Source organism: Bidens hawaiensis, unplaced genomic scaffold (assembly GCF_021521415.1).
Source record: "Bidens hawaiensis isolate Kalapana, Puna unplaced genomic scaffold, B.hawaiensis_p1.1 tig00040583_1, whole genome shotgun sequence".
Classification (NCBI taxonomy): Eukaryota; Viridiplantae; Streptophyta; class Magnoliopsida; order Asterales; family Asteraceae; genus Bidens; species Bidens hawaiensis.
Window position 1 is genome coordinate 70,511 of NW_027497161.1, and position 8,639 is coordinate 79,149.

Below are 8,639 nucleotides of genomic sequence, written 5' to 3' on the forward strand. Positions count from 1 at the left end.
AAAAAGTAAAGAACTAAAACATTTCTTCCGTTGTCCTCGTTAAAATAAAAAACGGCCCGAAACCTGTTTTGACCCGTTCCGACCTTGACCCATTTTGACCCGGACCCGTAATGACCCGAACCTTTTGACCCTGACCCGTTCCGACCCGAAACATAACAACCCTTTTTTTGATTGACCCGTTCCGACCTGGCCCGTTTTGACCCATAACCCGTTCCGACCCATAACCCGTTTCGACCCAACCCAACCCATTTGCCACCCCTATGTTTAATGTATATCGACGGGTTAGGCGGGTTATACCTCTTAAGACACAATTTAAAATTATATGCATAATAGGCCATTATAGATTTCAAGGCCCAATATGGTCCATTAGGACATGTATGACTTGTTTTTGTCTATTATGGTCTAATATGACTCCCTATTACACGATATAACCCTTAAATATTTAATGTTACATATCACATGCCATAATAGACCACTAAGAGATTTCAAGCTCTAATATGGGCCATTAAAGCGACTATGACATGAAAAAGGCTATAATGGTCCACTAACACTTTAACAACCCGAGTTTTTCAAACTAATATATTTTATATCTAATACCCGACCCGTTTTCGCTTTGGGGTATTCTAATTAACAAAACTTTGCATTTATTAAATTTAATAATATTTTATTATTTATTGTTTACTATAATTATTTATTTTATATAAATAACTTTTGTTAATATGCAATTTACACCCTACACTATAGTTTAACCTCATTTTGTATCCACATTGAAACTACAGGGACTTGTTAGCAAATCTAATTTAAATATTTGATCTAATCCAAACCCAAGACCCGTAACTCGTATTTGACCCAATGTCGTGACCCAGATACGTTTCTTGAACCTAAATCTTCGCTCTGTTTTGGGAATTTATCTATGCAATCACGTTGATTCTTGTTTACAACCACCACCGACGTGTTAATTTGGAAAACAAGAGATAGTTGATTCGTATAATAAATATTTGTACCCGCTCGTTTACACAACATTATACCATTCATAGTTCATCATAATCAAATTCAACGCGTATGAACCTTAATCATGATGCGGCGAAACTAACCCTACATTTAATTGGTTTATATCGATCTGCAACTCATCGAACCGAGGGTGTTTTGGGCCGTCAGTTCTGTCCCTCGTTCTCCTTCAATTCGTGTTGTAATCTGGTAATTAATGCATTTGTATAGTTCGTTTCTGTCCGTATAACAATAACCCTAACATTATTGATTCAAACATTAAGCAGATTCATTGAATTAGGGTTTAGGGTTTATTGTGATTTGGGGGTTACGATCGGCTCTTGGTTAAAATATGGTGTTTTTGGGTTATAACCATCAGAACACATCAGGCCAATGGCTGGTGTGTGGGTGCTTAAACCATGTGAACCGGCCAGGGGCGCGGGTTCGAGGCCCCCTGGACGCGGTTGTTGTTTTTATTTTTTTTAAAAGGGTTTTTCAATGTTATTATATTAATTATAATTACTATTAATTGTTAAACAAACATTATTTTTGATAAAAACCGACATCTTAGAGTTTATGTATTTTGTCAAGTCTCGTTAAAGCTTTCATTACGTGTGTGTGTGTGTGTGTGTGTGTATATATATATATATGTGTGTGTGTGTGTGTGTTTTGGACAAAAATCTGCTAAGGATCAAGTATCCAAATCTGTTAAGTGAGGTAAGGTGCTAACTCGATAATGACAAGTGTGTAATCGTAATATTGGTACGTATCCAAATTTTTCTTATCTTTCCAAAGATCAATATCGTTGGTTGCGTACGTATCTATACGTTTGGTTTTACTTAATCAAAAATTATAGGATTTGGTTCATTAACATTTCGTCAACTGATCAAAATATTTAGATCCTCATAAATCGAAACAATTTTATTTATTTATTTATTATTATTATTATTATTATTATTATTATTATTATTATTATTATTTTTTCTCAATGGGAGTCAATGAACATTCATGATTAAGTATTGTACATAGACTAAAGCTATCTTTTAGAATGTGAGTGGGGTGACGCCCTGCCACTTCACTCACGTTTCAACCGCCAAATCATTTCATAATGTGCAAAGGTGGTAGAAGTCCCCTTGCGGCGCTAACCGGTTAGCGGAAAGGAGCTAGAAGCGTAGCGTGGACAATTATCCCAATCAATGACTTTCACCCTCTCACATTTTGATATATAAAAAAAGATTAAATAATAATTGTGTTGTTAGTTAAATCATTATGCGTTTTTTATGAAAAACTTAGTAAGAGCCCCCAAACTTACGTGACAGTCTTATTTTTACATTTTAATTAAACCACTACACAGTTTACATAGTTGCTCAAAGAGTTAGCGGAATCAAACCTAAATGAATTAAAAAAATGCAAACTAACTAGAAATTATCAACGTTAAAAGGATCTGGTTCTCACTAATTTTAGAGCTATGACTCTAGTAATGGACGAAAACGTCTCTACGAATTTGGTTGTCTGCTATTTGCTCGTCTAATTTCCCTTCAGGGTGCCGAAAAGCTAACCACCGTCTATTGCTTCAAGATCGGAAATAATCTGAGGGTTTCACCGTGAATTTTCCCGTCTTTCTTCGACCACTTGATTTTGATATGAAGATTGATCATCTTCCTCGATTATGAGCTAGATCGTCGAGCCACGAGCTAGTTGTTTGTATATGAACCGAGTTTGAGCTTAAGTTTTTAATTCAGTTATAACTTTGAAACGATTCAAGCTAATTAACTTAAATTTCGATTCAGAACTGATTTGCCCTAGGACGGCTTGATTCGACCATAGCAACCTTTGTGCACATCGAATCTCTATGTCATGTCATGGATTCCTTAGTCATGTTAAATTTAAGATTTAAGTGAAGAACTATATTTGGAGACGAAATTTAACTAAAGATAAGTTCAAATATATAGAAGCTAAAATCTTATTCTAAATCCGAAATTGGAAAAGTAACTCTAATCACTTTAACAATACTTTTTTTCAACCGCAACTTCACATCTTTTTTATGACCCCAAGATCTAAAACTCAACCATTAGAAAGTGAGGTCTTGTTCAACTCCTTGGTATGCTTAAACCATCCCAAACAACTCTAGAGTAATTTGACTTTCATTTACTTCCATCACTAAAATCAAGTTTGACAAAATGCCGAAGTGGTTTGAGATTGATATCATCGTCCACGTTCATGACATGATCTAAGCATTTGGATTTCATGCATCAGTTTCTGTTCAACATATCGCAATATGAACTTAGGAGGTATACAACAGCATTAATTTCAATAAAAAGTTATTAAAAAAATAAAAATATTGCATCATATTTGATTTCTTATAATTGTTACCTTTTTTATCATTAATTGAAAAGAAAGCCTAAAAAGTTATCAAGAAAAGTAAATAATAGTGTTTTATTAGTGATTTTTAAAAGAATAAACCTATAGCGATCAAAATTAGAACGGAAGTGTTTTTTGTCAGAAAAATCATAACATATGATCACGTGTTAGTTATTTGTTTATAACTTTTAAGCAAAGCATTATAGCAGGGTCAATAGTCATACATAAGATGTGCTAAAATTTACCGCAATAAGCCTTACCTTTTAAAAGTAACTCATCCCAAAACTAGAAAAAGAAGGGTTAGAAACATTATCAAGTAACTCATACAACTCGTTTTAAGTTTATATGATCATTACAAGTTTATACTTGTCACTCTAAGGGGGTGTTTGTTTTTTCTTCAAACATCTTCAAGGGAGCTAATGTCTGCACGCGCGCAGACATTACCCTTGAAGACTGTTTGTTTTTTTTTCTTAAAACAGATCTTAAGTTATCTTCTTTCATCTTAAAAGAAAAGCAAAGAAATCTTGCTTAAAACATCTTCGCAAAAAAATCATACTCTTATCCCTTTGAAGCCACCCTCTCATCCACTCCTCCCACCACCGTCCGCCACCACCACCGTCCGCCACTGCCACCGTCCACCACCATCCCCCACTGCCACCGTCCACCACCATCCACCGCCACTACCCACCGTCCGCCGCCACTACCCGCATCCACCACCACTACCCATCGTCCGCCACCACCACCACCACCACCATCCATCACAGCCACCACCAATCACCACCGTCCACCACCCACCACAACCGTTCATCACCACCACCACCCACTGTCGGACGCCATCACCGTCAACTACCACCGTCCACCACCCACCAAAACCGTCCATTACCACCACCCACTGTCCACCACCACCATCCATCGCCACTACCCACCGTCCGCCGCCACAATTTTATTATTATATTTTCTATGTAACTTGAATAAATGACTTCTATCTTGTGAGATAAGTTTGACAGTTATGCAGACAGTATCAGCTTATAAAAACAAACAGTCTTATATTTTCAGCTTGCAGATCTTCAGACCACATCTTCAGTTGCAGACATGAAAACAGATGAAATCAGCTTGCAGACAGTTTATGTCTGCAAAAACAAACAGCACATTAATAGATATATAGTTTGCCCTTGCTTAGAAGTTAAAACCTGTCTACTTATAGAAAAACACCATACCAAGATTTTGTGAAAATAATAAAGTTAACCACAATTACAAATCGTGAAAACAAATACCTTAAGCATAAGATATAAGAGCTCGAACAGATTATCCTGTTTTGTATGCCTCATTGGTATTATATGATTGTATTTTATAACATATTATAGTGAGACAATGATTGTTGTAAAAATCACAACGCGTTAATTGAGTGGTGAGGTATAAACTAGTGATTAATTGGATATAAATTTATGTGTAATTTTTAAAATACACACACACACAAAATCATACATATAAAATGTTTAATTTTTAGTGATTTTGATCAAATAACGATAATCAGTGACTAGTTGTTGAAGTACTAACTAGTGATTAATCAACATGTAGACGCGATTTTTACAACGATATGTATAAGTAATCTTAGTTAAATAAAAACACTCTCAGTAAATATGAGAATATAAACCCAAAAGCATGTTTTATGAGGAAATTTGGAAATGTCAACTGGCAGAACATAACATAGTTACGAAATCAACGACGTGTTTTATGGTTATTAATGTTTTATACGCGTGGAATAATAGAAAAGTTGACTATAAATAGACCAAAACACCACAAATCATACGCAAACACATGAAACACCTTTTATTCCGCCCTTTTCATTTTTCAACTCCATCTCCCTTTTCTTAAATTCCACATTCATTTTCTAAACAACAATAATCATAATAATCTTCCTTTTCTCGTCTCCTCCTCCTGTCGAATTTTGATCCTTAATTTCAACTTCTTGTCTTGGATTTCGAAATATAATTTGTTGGTGATCAATTAATATTATTCGATGACAACCGGCGGCGCCACCCCCGGCAGCCCGAGATTCGGGGGTGTATCCGCCCACCGCCGCCGTGCAAACGACGTCGTCACAATGGAACAACAAGAAAACACCAACGATGGTTTTGGTAGCTGCATAACCATCACCCACCATAATAATAATAACAATAATAATAATATTAATGTTAATAATATTAATAGTCTACTCCAAAAAGAGGTTCGGATTAATTATGGGAGATTCGGGAGGAACTTGAGACGTACGTTGCTTGGGTTATTGATTATTTTTGTGGGGTTTAGTGTGTTTTTGAGGGTTGTTACGTACAATGAAACAGAGGTGGAGATGGAGGTGAGGTCGAATGCGCGAATGCTGATATTGAGGGATTATAAGAGAGGTATGATGAATGCTCAGAGGGTTAACACAAAATGATCAAATTATAATAGAGATGCAAGTAAGTGGGTAACAAGTTACATCGCCATCCACTTTTGTATGACAAATCCGGTCCTATCGAAAACAAAATTATAGCTTTAACGTTGATATTGAAGATTAAAGTTTCTTTAATTATTACTTTTTCATGAAATTTTGTTTTATAAAACATGGCTTTTAAATAAAAATGAAGTTTCTTTACGGATAAGCAATAAAAACAATTTTCCTTTTTATACAAAGGTTAAGATTAATTAAAAAGACTATAAAATGATGCATTTCAGTAATGGTAAAATAAGTTCGAATATATATATTAATAAAAAAAAAGAAATAATATTATATGAAGTTTCCGTTATATTGACCCATGACGGCATGAGAATAATAATAATAATAATAATAATAATAATAATAATAATAATAATAATTGATGGGCAGCCTGCCATTTGCCAAAGTGTATTCAACTTGTGGAAAATCACCAAAATGGAAACCGAATGGAAATCGTCATGTGAACGTTTAGTTGACCGTTAGAAGAAGATTATTCATTAGACTTAAATTACCTTTGTGCCCACATCTTGTACTCTTCTTAACTGTCGTATTCGCCCCCACTGTTTCCAGTTGTAGGTAGACCTTCTTTTATAAAAGCAACGGGAAAAACATTTATTTATTTTATTATTCTATACAACACGCGTCTTTAGATTTATTTTCGGAATTGATTATGTCACATCCGTTTCAATATTATCTATGTTTGTAAAAACAAATTTCTTATCATTACTTTTGTACTTTCAAAGTTACACGAGTCTTTTTTAATTTTCTAAACTGGTCATACTTTTACACTTAATATTCCATGACTATGTTATGTATTTAACAAATCATAATTAGGCATCACGGTACGAAACACGCTAATTAAAATAAGTTTCAAATGTCCCACTATGTCACGCAGTATAAAAATAACGTATAAATTATAGAACTAAATAAAATATAAACTGTGTTAAAAAAAGTTTTAGTTTTAAATTTTAAATAAAATACAAATTTAAGTAACTAGTTTAATAAAATCACAAATTATTGTTTCATTTATGATAAACTAGTTACTTTAATAAAATCACACGTTTGTACCGTTCTCGTTGTTGGTAATGAAAGTTCGTTCAATTAGTAAAAAAAATAGTAACTTAATAAAGTTTATTCCTCGTAGGTACCCGAAATATGGATGAAACCAAACAGTAGTCAGTATCATCAATGCATCACTAGACCTCGTGATCGAAGCAGTGAGTGACTTCCATTACAAGTGCTCAAAATTTAACATGTTTATTTCTAGTGTAGAATTAACTCAAGTAAATTTTTATTTTCTTTTTTCAGAGAGTCGCCTTTCAACTAACGGGTATCTTCTTGTCCACGCTAACGGCGGACTGAATCAAATGAGGACAGGGGTGAGTTCTCATTCTCATCTCAAACTTTGTATATTCAAAATCTTGCGTTTCAAGAATTCATTTATTGTTTAGTAACATTTACCATATTTATATGTTAGATATGTGACATGGTGGCTGTCGCAAAGATGATGAACGCCACTCTGGTTCTCCCGTTTCTTGATCATCAATCGTTTTGGACGGATCCTAGGTAGGATACAACGATACATATACACCATTTGATGGTATCAAGTTATATGAGTTAGGAACTCATGGCTGATGTTTTCTTTCTTTTTTATAGTGATTTTAAGGACATTTTCGATTGGAGGCATTTCATCGATGACTTGAAAGATGAAGTTGAAATTGTCGAGTCTTTACCACGAGAATACGCAAAAGTGAAGCCGTATTTCAAGGCTCCGGTTTTGTGGTCAAAGGTGTGTACTCAAAGTCAAACCTTTTCATTTATGCAAACTATTTTTGGATATAAACTTATCAACTTTTATGATTCAGTCAAGTTATTATAGAGGAGAAATGAAGGCGTTGTTACGAAAACATAAAGATGTCAAATTCACACATTCTGATGCAAGGCTCGTTAACAACGGTCTCCCATCAATATATCAGAAACTCCGGTGTCGTGCAAACTATGAAGCTCTTCGTTACTCGGATGAGATTGAGAGCCTAAGTAGAAAGCTTGTTGCGAGACTTAGGAGTGACGGTCAACCCTATATCGCTCTACATTTAAGGTACTACATCGCGCTATGTTTCACCATAACTATATTGTTGTAACATCTAGATATGGTTTAGGAGCCGGGGTTTCCTTGGAAGCATTCTCTATCACTAACACCCTTAGACCTTACAAATAACTATGCTATAAATGAGATTTAATTACTGTAAACGTTTGTTTGTTAATATTTGTTGTAACGAACCTAACCGTGCTGGCGAGTTCCAGGTATGAGAAGGATATGCTTGCATTCACAGGGTGCAACCATAACCTAACTACAGAGGAGTCTAAAATACTTGAAACAATGAGATATGATGTGAAGCATTGGAAAGAAAAAGACATTAATGGCACAGAAAAGAGAAACCAAGGAGGGTGTCCTATGTCACCTAGAGAAGCTGCTTTATTTCTTAAAGCCATGGGCTACCCTACCAGAACCAAAATATACATCGTCGTGGGTGAAATATATGGTAATAACAGCTTGGACGCTTTCCTAGCTGAGTACCCGAACATCTATTCACATAGCAGCCTAGCCACCACTGACGAGTTAGCCACACTTAACCGCTACCAAAACCGTCTAGCCGCCCTTGATTACAATGTGGCCCTTGAGAGCGATGTGTTTGCTTACACTTATGATGGGAAACATGGCTAAAGCGGTCCAAGGGCACCGGATGTTCAAAGGGTTTCGTATAACGATAAACCCTCACCGACTATATTTTATTAATCTGATTGATCAGCTGGA

At 35.2% G+C, this 8,639-nt stretch overlaps 1 pseudogene across 1 annotated transcript; it reads left to right on the plus strand.

The window, feature by feature from the left end:
- Positions 1-6,812: 6,812 nt before the first annotated feature.
- Positions 6,813-8,633, plus strand: LOC143592179 (O-fucosyltransferase 19-like; annotated as a pseudogene). The gene is made up of 6 exons (XR_013145870.1): positions 6,813-7,041; positions 7,133-7,203; positions 7,302-7,390; positions 7,481-7,613; positions 7,690-7,922; positions 8,129-8,633. The product of XR_013145870.1 is annotated as an O-fucosyltransferase 19-like (transcript).
- Positions 8,634-8,639: the final 6 nt, after the last annotated feature.